Source organism: Harpegnathos saltator, unplaced genomic scaffold, assembly GCF_003227715.2.
Source record: "Harpegnathos saltator strain DR-91 unplaced genomic scaffold, Hsal_v8.6 scaffold703, whole genome shotgun sequence".
In the NCBI taxonomy this organism is placed as follows: domain Eukaryota; kingdom Metazoa; phylum Arthropoda; class Insecta; order Hymenoptera; family Formicidae; genus Harpegnathos; species Harpegnathos saltator.
The window spans coordinates 150,982-163,120 of record NW_020230542.1 but is presented as its reverse complement, the minus strand read 5'-3'; the positions used below and the strand labels follow the sequence as shown (position 1 = coordinate 163,120).

Sequence of the window (12,139 nt, the reverse complement as noted above, 5' to 3'; positions counted from 1 at the left end):
TTGGAAAGAAATTAGCTACATTTTTCTATTAGCATATTCGACTAGACTTGGGTTCACTCATGCTGCGTTAAATAAACCCAGCTTATTGGTCGAACATGTATTATATAGTATAGTATAGTATACGTTCGACTAATAAGGCCCAGTTCTACAACTTGCTTTAAACGGAGTTTAAAGCTAAACCGATGGTTAAAAGCAATAGTATATGCGCATATAACTCCGTTTAAAGCAAGTTGTGGAACTGGGCCTTAGGCCGCAGCGCGGCTCAGTTGATCCAGCAACTGTTGCCGGTGCGCGGCGAGGGGAAAGACAATGCGCTGCTATTCGTTGTTTTATCTCGCCGGACCTACGTCTCGCCGCACGCCGTCAACAGTTACTAGGTCGAGTGGGTCGCGCTGTGGCCTGAGTAGCTGCAACGCTTCTCTAATCATCTATGTCGGCGCGCTCCCATTCCTCAGATTTCTGTCATTAATAACTCGATAATTATTGCGAATCTCGCAAAACGGTATGGTACTATTATGTTTATCTTAACCCAATCTATCTTCACATTTCGGGTTGTAAACTTATAACCCCCCACTCTGTATATAATTTTTACTATATTCTGTGTAGTAGCTCAGATATGAACCAAACTATTACAGGCACACCTCGTTACCGAGCAACATCGACGTAGTTGACGTCTATTTCCTCAGGAGACGCATCGAATTCATAAAAATTTCTGAACCTTCTCTGATGGCCGCTCTTAGGTTTCTCTCTGATTTTACTACTGACGGAAGTGACTTTAGTTCGTCTCGGATTGGGTACAAAGGCAGGAGGCAGCGCAGTCGACCCGGCACCATCACCTGTTAAGCCAGCGGCACACGGTGCTTGTTTTCGTGCTGGATTGCTTGCTGGATGAAAATACTGCGTTCTGATTGGTGCATTTTCATCCATCTTCGGAAATGTACCAATCACAACGCAATATTTTCATCCAGCAAGCAATCCAGCACGAAAACAAGCACCGTGTGCCGCTGGCTTAAGTCGCCATATTGAACAGTTCTGTTTATCAGTGACTTGAGAAGATGTTTTGTATACTTAAGTGCCCAAAAAAGAGCATTTCGGTGTTATAGGAAGAAAGAAGAAGGACCAACGAAGAACAAAGAGCGTGTGGCATCATAACATTAACATTCACGTAAGTATTTATGTATACATATGTGTAGCTAAAATTAATCTTATTATAAATTGGCGACAGATTCAAATGTGACGTGTCGACAGATATAAAATTATCTACGGCCCTAATCTGCTGTTATTATTTTTGAGCTTGCTCACACATTGTAACAGCAGATGAAAAACGAGCAAAATCTGCTATATGTTATGTAGTATTTAAGTATATTAGAACGACAGACTTGATTTCTATGCCGTCACTCTATCAAATTTTGCTATCAAATTATATTTTTGCTAGTAAACTACAAATTCTATCAGCAGTTTAATGCCAGAAATATCATAGGATCTGATGACGGAATATGACAAATTGATGTCAGAAATCGAGCAAGATCTGTCACTTCAATATATTTAAATGGAACATATTGCAAATCCTGCTTGCTTCCTATTGTCTATCTGTTGTTGTATTGTCAGTCTCTCAACAGGTTCGGTAAAAAGAATAATAGCAAATTATAGATGTTGTAAATCTATCAGTTTGTTAACATATTCTGCTCAAATTTATTGCCAATCGTTGGTCACATTGTTAACAAATTATTTACTGAGTTAGTCAGTTTTCTATCTCTCTTAATATTACATGTTAATACAGGTTGCGTGAAAAGTTCGCGGAGCGGCATCTATAAGTAAACGGTAGAATTATAAATTGTAGTCGGTTATATAGAATCACTCTTCACATGAACCTAGGTTAGGTTTCATTTCTATCTGTCAATTCTTTCTATGTTTACAAGCCAATTGAAGTTGACGTGTCAGTATATTTGTTTGCAATGGAAAATTTGAAACAGCGTGCAGTGATTGAGTTCTTTGTTAAAAAAGGTTTAAAGGCAATGGAAATTCATTCCGAGATGGTTAGGGTGTTAGGGAATGTGTTAGGGGAATCTGCTCCTTCAAAAACAATGGTTTGTAAATAGGCACTTGAGTTTCAACATGGTCGTACAAACATTGAAGATAATCCACGCAGTGGACGTCCAAAAAGCGCATCAACACCAGAAATTATTGAGCAAACACATGTTATTGTTTCTGAAGATCCAAGTGTGACTACGTGTAAAATTGCTCATATCATAGGCGTTTCATACGAACAGGTACAGTATATTTTGCATAAAGAATTACAAATGAAAAAGGTATTTGGAAAAGTGGTGCCGCATACGTTAACAATTCAATAAAAACTCGCTCGAAAGCAAATTTCTCAGTGTTATTTGGATCATTTTAAGAAGAATAAAACCGATTTTGTGTGTCGTTTTATAACTATGGATGAGATGTGGATCTATCACCATGATCCTAAATTGAAACTGGAACGTTTACAGTGGACTGAAGCTGAATGTTCAGCTCCAAAGCAAACAAAGCATGAAAGATTGGCAAAAAAGGTTTTGGCATCAGTTTTTTGGGATGCTAAAGGGATTTTGTTAATTGACTATCTGGGAAAAGGTAAAACAATTAACTCTGAATATTATTGTAACCTTTTGGATCAATTGGACGCAAAAATTCGTGAGAAAAGACCTGGTTTGCAGCACAAACATATCATTTTTCACCAAAACAGCGCACCTGCTCACAAAAGTGTTTTGTCAATGTTTAAATTCAATGAATTAAAATACAAATTACTTGATCATCCACCGTATTTGCCAGATTTGGCACCCAGCAACTTCTATCTGTTCCGAAACTTGAAACAATTCCTCCGTGGAAAGCATTTTTTGTGGAATGAAGAAGCTATAGCAGCCGTACAGGCATATTTCGCAGACCTTCCAGAAACACACTTCCGCGATGGAATAAAATTATTGGAAAGCTATTGGGCCAAGTATATTGAAGTTAATGGAGACTATATTGAAGAATAAAATCATTTTTAGAATTAGGTATTCTTTATTTCAGTTTCGCTCCACGAACTTTTCACGCAACCTATATAACAATTAATATTTCTTAGAGAAAATAAAGAAAAGAGAATATGCTTCTTACCTTATGATTTATTTTGTCTTTTCATTAATTAATATTTTATTTTGTATTAATATCTTACTTTATATATAAATAACAATGTTAATTTTCTAGGTACATTTCTTCAAGATGGTGTGGAAGTGTTGTGTTCCACAATATAAGTCCACATCTCAAATATCAGTACATCGCTTCTCAAAGGATGCATCGAAAAGGAAACATTGGCTAACAACTATAGGCAAAACTGATTTGATCGGTAAGTATTAAACAGATGCAATGACAATTTTTTAATAGTAAATATTTTTATTTAAAATTTATTAAATATATTTTAATTAATTTAAATATATTTTCTTTATATTATATATATATATCCATGTTTATTTTTAACATTGCAATGCTCTCATTTTTCTAATGTAATTTTTAATATTTCATAATTGTTTCATATCATGTAATTTCTTATATTTCACATAATTTGTGATATTATAGGTGCGCCTAAAGAAATATTGGCCAAATTGAGAATCTATATGGAACATTTTCCAGAAAATATGGTACAGCCTTATGGGTCTAGGCGACATCTAACCAATAATGCTGTACCAATATTACATTTGCCTTTAAATTTTTAACAGCATGTTGATATTAACGTTAACAATAATATTTGTGAGCATGTTAGTGTAGAACATGTTCCGAACAATTCTGCTTTTGTGCCACTGCCCATAAACATGGGTGAAGAGACAGAAAATGGGTGAAGAGCAAGAAAAAATGAAGAGGAAGAAGAAATCTATGTTTTAAGAAGAAACTTGAGGACACAATGGAAGATGTTACACAATAAGAAGAGGATTATTTATCATCAGCATCAGAGAATCAACAGACTGCAACGTGGGAATACATGGGATGACATCACGAAGGACATGTCAAACATACAGAAGACTTTCTTCCAAATGTTGACGATAAATTTAAAATGTTCTCCATAGGTATGTTTCATTTTATTATTATGTTAACATTATTTCTATATAAGAAAATCATTTTTTCTCATAGCTATTCACTAATGAAAATATCTGTACAATGTTTTATATATAAATGAATCTTATTTTACTGTGTGTGACATCCCATTATACTAGGTGCGCAACTAAGTTTCCGGGTTTTTTTGATCAATGAAAAATGGAAAATTTCAAGAGAAATACAAAAAATGGTTTATTCGAAGTATCGTCCCTCGCTAGCTACACATTTTTGCCATCTCCCTCGCAATATATAAATACCACGACGATAAAACGACGCGTCTTTGGATCGAAACCATTCATACAACCAATTTTGCATTTTTTCGAAATTGGCCAAGTGTTGCCTAGCCAAGCCATGCGCCATCGACCGGAACAAGTGATAATCGGAAGGGGCCAGGTCTGGCGAATACGGCGGGTGCGGTAGCAGATCCCATTTCAGCGTTTTGATGGTGTCCTGGACGATGGAAGTGCGATGGCACGGAGCGTTGTCGTGCTGTAATATCACTCGTTCCATTCTGGCCGTTTTTCGAGCAATGCATGTTTCAAATTGATCAGTTGTTGTCGGTAGCGATGCCCATTGGCAGTTTCGCCCGGCTTCTTTTCAGCAGCTCATAGTACACGATTCCTTTCTGATCCCACTAAACGCAGAGCATTGTCTTCTTTCCGAAGCGATTTGGCCGTGCCGTCGATGTTGATGCTTCGCCAGGTGAAAGCCATGATTTTTTGCGTTTGGGATTCTCGAAATATATCCGCTTCTCATCGCCAGTAACAATTCGATGCAGGAAACTCTTTCTTTTATGCCGCAAAAGCAAAATTTCGGAAGTGGCTCTTCGATTTTCCATCTGTCTCTCAGTCAACTTATGCGGCACCGATTTTCCTTCTTTTTGCATTTTTCCCATGGCATGTAAACGTTTGGAAATACCTCGGCGAGTCATGTTTAATGCCTCCGCAAGTTGATCTTGTGTTTGCGTATCATCTTTATCCAATAACGCTTGCAGATCGACGTCCTCAATTGTTTTTGATCTTCCGGAGCGCTCCTCGTCCTCAGTGTCGAAATCGCCACTTCTGAAGCGTTTAAACTAATCTTCGCAGTTTTCGATGGTGCATGTTCGTCGTAGGCCTCCTCAAGCAAACGTGCTTTAGCTGCACTTTTTTCAAGTTAAAACAGAAAAGCAAAGCTTCCCGCAAATGCTGTTTATTTGGCACAAAACTCGACATCTTTGTTGTTAGAAAAAATATTTTTGCGTTGCGATATGTGTTGGTATTACAACTGGTTATTGTTAACAGATGTCCAAGCTATAAAAAAAACAACTTCAGACATGTATGTCGACTACACGTGTCGTTAGCGCCATCCATGTGTAAAACCCGGAAACTTTGTTGCGCACCTAGTATATATCAATATATTTCAAATTTAATATATTACTTAATAATGTAGAAAATGCGATAAATAGAAACAAATATTTCCTTCCTTGAAATATTATAGAAAATATTAGTATTAAAAACGTAAAAATGTCACGTGGGAAATATTTTTATGCATAATATATATTATGCAGATTGTTTTTCTTTTATTGCATAAAAAATGTATTCATTCTTAATTATACAGGCACCGTTATTTTAAGATTTTCCATTAATATTTTTCTCGCAAAATCTCACTTTTCCACTCTTCCTTAAGAACAAAAAGGTGAAATTTCACATATCAAAATATGCTTGAAAAATCTGAAAATGAAGACGTTAATTAACATAACTATACTTGGGTGCTTGAGTCAAACAAAAGTTTATGGGTTCAAAGACACGAAAAAAGATGACATTTTTAATAGATCGCTTTTTTGCAAACTCTCTGTAACATTTATAATGTTTCTGAAATAAGAATAGATAATATTTATTACATCATTTCATAGTGTATAATGTTTTAGATTCAATTTATATTATACACATGCACGCTTGCGCACACACACACACACACACACACTCTGTGTATATATGTGTATATGCAGTGCATTATTTCTTCTCGCTCTCTAAACCTTTACATTGTTCTTTGATACTTTTTTTTAATGTCTTGATTTTCAGAAATTTAAACTTTATACATGTTGCGTATATATGCATATTATAACTAAAATATACATAAAAATTAAACTTTGCATTTTACCATGCTTACTTTTCCGTTCACTTTTCATTGCATATAAGAAATATTTTAATAAACGAAGTGTTGCATTTTTTAAAATTACACATTCGATAAAATAATATTTTTGCCTCATTTCCCTACGCATCAACTGCAAATCATTTATATTTTGTTCTTCTTTTCAGTGTATTGTACAATTGTCATAATGTTTAATGTTATCTTTATTGTTATGTACATCAAAGTATACAAAAGTAATGTCATTGACACATGAGACAGTATATAACATATTTCATATTTTATGGAAAATAATTTAAAGGGTTGGGAAGTAACGCGTTACTTGTAACGCCGTTACTGGTATCGTTACTTTTTTGAGTAACGATTAGGTAACGTCGTTACTTTTTTGTTGTCAATAACGAAAAAATAACGGCGATACATTTTTTTTGTAACGAGTAACAAAACATCCGTTACTTTAATCGTTACTTCTTAATTTTTATAAAATTAAACTTAATTGTATTTAATTTCTATGCATTTTTTGTTTTATGCTGGATTCAGTGAGAACCAATAAAGATGGACTCACATATTGTCATCCATTGGCCGTAGTTATACAGAAAGGTAAGTTGGTGTAATTTGATTAATACATATGTTCATCAAACAACATTCATCTGATCAAAAAGGAAAATCAATATGTTCATATTTAATTTTATTGATTTAACTTTAGGTTTTGTACTACATTCGAAAAAGAAGAATTGATAATTGCCAGCTGTTTGCACCCCAAATTCAAATTGAGTTGGTTAGCCGGAGATAAGCGAAAATTTGCGCAAACATATTTAGAAGATTTATTAGGAATTCCTTCAGTTGAACATTTTTTTATGTCTGATAAGCACAATAATAACGATGACTTTTTTAATTTCAAATAGCAAGCATCAAATAAGAAATCTGCCTATGATGAATGGCAAAGATTTTTAAAGTCAACAGGCACTAATGTCCAAATATTAAATTCATATCCACTAATTAAGAAACTTTTCATTAAGTACAACACTTAATAACATAAAATAATAAAAATATTTAAATATGTATATATATATATATATTTATTTCTAATCGTCTTATGTCCGATTTATATCTTATCTTAGCACCTTTTAATAATCCTGGATTTACAACAAAAAAAAGTAACGGAAAGTAACGAAATAAAATATCGTTACTTTCAAATAACGGTAACGCGTTATTTTTTAAGATCAGTAATGAGTAACGGTAACGAGTTACTTTTTACCGAAAGTAACGGTAACGGTAACGAGTTACTCTTAAAAAGTAACTTTTCCAACCCTGGTGAGCACACATGTATGCAACATATACATTCGCGCGCGCGCGTGTATACGTATGTATGTTTTTTTATTGCTTCTATCTGTTTTGGTCAGTAATTTGTTGCTAACGTTTGCTTTTTTTGCAATATTTTAATATATATCATTAATATATAATATAATATGTGAAAAATTTTTTAATGAAATTATAATTCTTGCAAAGTTTAAAAATGAGATAATGTTAATGAGTATGTGTTCATGTTCGTGATGTATTTGTGAGAAACAGAAAGAGGGGGGGAGGGTTGGTGATAAGAAAATAAGAAGACATACACTGCGAAAGATGAGAAAATGTTGAGAAGATCTTTGTGATGTTGACAAAAGAAATATTTATTGCTTTAAATAGCACATTCATACAATATTCAGAAAAATGCCTGTAAGTTCAGTATTTTGTGGCTATTTATCATTATTTAGCGCGATGAAAGATAAACATTCAAACGCAGAAACATTAAAAACATATAAATGAATTACTTCATTAATGTTTTGTTACGTATAATTACGCATTACTGATGTTCTTATCACAACACAGCAGTGTTATATATTTAAAGCTGGGAATTAAGTGAGCAGCGCGAGCCGATTTCAAAGGCAATGCCCGCGCGCTTCCCTCACTACCTGCCGAAACATGGTAGCCGAGCCACCGATTGCGCGTGAGACGCTCTGCCTCAGGAACGGTCTCATATACGATATATGATGGGATCGCACCCTCCGTCAAACTAAAATTAAAATATTTATTTATGTTTAAAAAATAATTATTTCATTGATGATGAAATATTACGCTTTTATTTCTAATATAATAAATTCTCTTTAATAATAATATAGTGATGACAATAATTAAGAATATAATTATTAAAGTGTTAACAGATTTCCACATCACCCATGAGGTACTATTGTTGATGCGCTTTTTTTAAGTGGTTTCCCCAGTAGGCCTACTCCACTAAAAATTAATGAAGATTAAATATGTCTCAGCAGGAAAGCGAAATGCTACATGGTGAAAAATATAAAAACGAAAGAGGAAGAATAAGTACGTCGCGCTTCGGGAGGTAATGGGGGAAGCGCGGGCGTTGCCTCTGAAATTGGCTTGTGCTGCTCACTTAATTCCCAGCACTGATTTAAAGTATTGAATAATACTCAAAGTAGGAGGTATGAGGTACAGTATAAATAATGTATATAAATATGCTGATAATAGTGATTAATTATATGGGGAGAACGGTTTCGTGTATCTTATATTTTGTCACACAATTTGTGCAGCTTTTAGGAACATACAATGAAAGATCCACCAATGTCATACAAAGAGAGGAACAAACAATCACGATGAAACATAACAGTGACGACGATGAAATGATGTAAAATGTAAGTCTGATTTGGCATGAAAAAAGTGTGTGATTTATATTGTTGTATATGTACATTACTACTATATATAAAAATGTATGCAATTTCTTTAATAATATTCTTATAAATATTCTAATAAATATATCTAATTTATGCAATTCTGATCTTTCTTTCTTCATATCCTCAATAACATTTTTTCTCGCTATATCTCACTCTGTGCAAATACTGAAACTATGTGTTGTGAAAAGATTCATTTTTTCACTATATATTGGGAGACAGAGGAACATTGAAAAATACATTTACATGTGTTGACATTCTACATAATAATTAGTAGTAACTACTTTTTTAATCGTTATTGTGAAAAAAATGATGTTATTGCACATAACAAGAAACATGATTATTGCAATATTAAAACATTGCATATAAAGCAATGAAATAATAAACATATATAGGACCGGAAAAGTAAAACCTCATATTTAACACAAAAGAGAAATGTGTATCGGAGCAAATTATGGATAAAATACAAAATACGTTAAAAAATTTGAATCGTCATTTTATACCATATGAAAATATTTTTTGTGGACTGCTTTTTCATTGCACACTGATAGGTGTTGTAATTGCATGTTGCAATTATATTGTAAGCTGCGTTATATATACCATACTGATTATATTGTTTTTTATTATTTTTTGATGATAGAATTTTCATCATTAAGCATTTTTGCGAAAATAAACGTATGTATTAAGAAAAGCTTGAATAAGTAATGCATGCTGATTGTTTACGAAGTAGTGCATACTTTACTGCATTATATGTTCATATCTTTGAAATGTGTTTTGCATGTCATTAACAATATTTAATCTTGTATAGGATCACCGATATGAAGAAAAGCAGAAAGTCCTGACTTTGACGTTGTACAAAACGATGAGGAAGCGCGCATATACATGTTTACGTACATTACTTACACATATTCTAGCCATCCAAACGTTACAATTGGCGCTTCATAAGATACCCATCACCGCTGGTTTGAACCCTTTTATCCTGAGACACTTGGAGAATATAGCTCGAAAGTTGTCAATGAAGGAGAAAGTGTGCATTCTTATGTGGGATGAGGTATCCATACAACCACAAGTCATGTATGATACTCGAAAAGATATAATAGCTTGGATAGCTAATGTAGCTTGGAGGATTGGGGCAACAATCATACCACAAAGATGGCGGATCACGTTTTAGTTTTTGTGCTTCGCGGATTAAACTCGGGATGGAAGATGCCACTTTCGTTTAATTTTTGCTATAAACAAACGAGTACCGCGCAATTAATTCGTACCATTAAAGAACATATTCATATAATTAGTAACATAGGCTTCGACATCGTTTATACAGTTTGTCACCAGGGCACATCAAACGTCGCCGCAATAAAGGAATTATTATTGCGCACCGATATGCAACGGAATTTTCAAAAGAAAACCCAAAGTAAATAACAACATTCACTACAAGTATGGAATTATTAACAGTGCATATAAATTTATTTCTTTTACTCGTAAGTCAAACGTTTGAAGTTGGGAATAAGGAAGTGATATCACTATTTGATCTTCCACATCTCATCAAGGGTATCAGGAACAATTTATTATCGAAGGATTTGGCAGTGAAGTTTGTGAAGTAGTGTTCCAAGTGAAATAGTGTCGTGGAATACTATTAAAACGGCGTGGATTGGACCAAGAATTGAATCAAATCCGACCACAATTGAAGAAAATAACAGCAGAACATATTTGTGAGGACAAAATAAAGAAGATGCGTGTTAAGTACGCAACACAAGTGTTGAGTGGGACGGTTGCCAGCTACATCGAAACATTGGCAAGATCAAAGTGTAAGTATTCTTATGAGATAAGATGAAATATATAAAACATACAGTCATATCATTCATATTTTGCTTCTCCTTTTTTGTAGTATTTGCATGAAATATATATACGTTAATATTTGACACCTGTTACATTATTTTGCTTAACTCAATAATAAGTAAAATAAGTAGTAATATAAAACATTAATTTGGCTATTATTATAATAGTCATTGTTGTACATAACAGAAAGATATAATAATAAATGTTAACATTTTACGTTACAGGTGTAGTGGGCACCGATGACAATAAATTGAAAATAAATATTAAAGACGAACTTGCAACGACCGAAGCAGTGAACTTTTTCAACGATTTGTTCGACAGTGTTAATGGTAGTGACAAAGAGTGTACAGAAGATAATGAACTTCGACGTCCAGTGACTGAAGACAGTGATCATCGTGTGTTTTGGGTGAGTGCAAAAAATATGTTACGAAATATGTGTTACATTAATAAAGTGACGCGTGACATTATTAAGAAAGTTCCTAGTCTCATAAACTGGTCGTTCACTATTGACGGGTTTCAAAAATTATGGAAAACATTAAATTTAAAATACGGTTTTACAAAATTAAACACTCGCTTTTGCAATCAAGATCCTTTAGAAAATTTCTTTGGTCAAATAAGAAGCCATGCAGTTCGTCGTACAAATCCTACTCCTCGGCAAATTGAAGAGTCGTATATTACTTTACTGGTGAGCAACATGAAGATTGTCTATCGTTGGCGGTAATTGCGAGGCCACGGATGATTACTCCATGCTGTTTGGAAGAATGTTTGAAAGATATTTCAAATGTTGAGGTGCATGATGTCGCTCGCAAGCACAATTTGTATGATGAACCGCATGATTTATTTTCAGAAAATGTAGATAGTCATAAATCAATTATCGCGTCATTTTTAGAGCACTTTAACGAAATAAGTAATCCAATTTTGAAAGAAGTAAATTATTGTTCGGAATATGATGTTTCTTCAAAAAATAGTGAATTTCCAGTTTGTGCTAGACTAATAGTAGGTAGAATTAATAAGTTATTAAAAACAAGGTGTCATAGGTGAGATATTTTACATGTAATTTTACAGTATTTCGAAGAGTACAGCGTAAATATGTCTTGGCAAAAATGTAGAGAACATAATTTGTTTAAAATAATAGTCCGTGTTATAGCAGTACATACTATAGTGTTATGGTGCAATTTTCAAAATCATGTTGAAGAATGTAGATATAGATATAGTGAAACGCAGTGAGAAAGAAATTTTATTATCAATAAAGCATACGCACGCGTTGCATGAATTGAATAAATGTAAACGTAAATTATTATTAGAATCATACAAACATCCCGTACGAAAACGCATTAAAA

The 12,139-nt window shown here is 33.6% G+C and overlaps 1 protein-coding gene across 3 annotated transcripts in view; it reads left to right on the top strand.

The window, feature by feature from the left end:
* The first annotated feature begins 980 nt into the window (after positions 1-980).
* The window catches only part of Gyc88E (Guanylyl cyclase at 88E), a 43,745-nt gene continuing 32,586 nt past the window's right edge, over positions 981-12,139 (top strand). For 2 of the 3 annotated variants that reach the window (XR_003113966.1, XM_025305606.1), the window contains exons 1-6: positions 981-1,165; positions 3,226-3,364; positions 3,595-4,079; positions 6,775-6,834; positions 8,544-8,724; positions 8,826-8,927. The gene's annotated coding sequence lies outside the window, so the exon portion shown is untranslated. Of the gene's footprint in view, positions 1,166-3,225; positions 3,365-3,594; positions 4,080-6,774; positions 6,835-8,543; positions 8,725-8,825; positions 8,928-9,771; positions 10,769-11,023; positions 11,206-12,139 lie in introns of all 3 variants that reach the window. The other variant, XR_003113965.1, reaches the window with a different exon arrangement.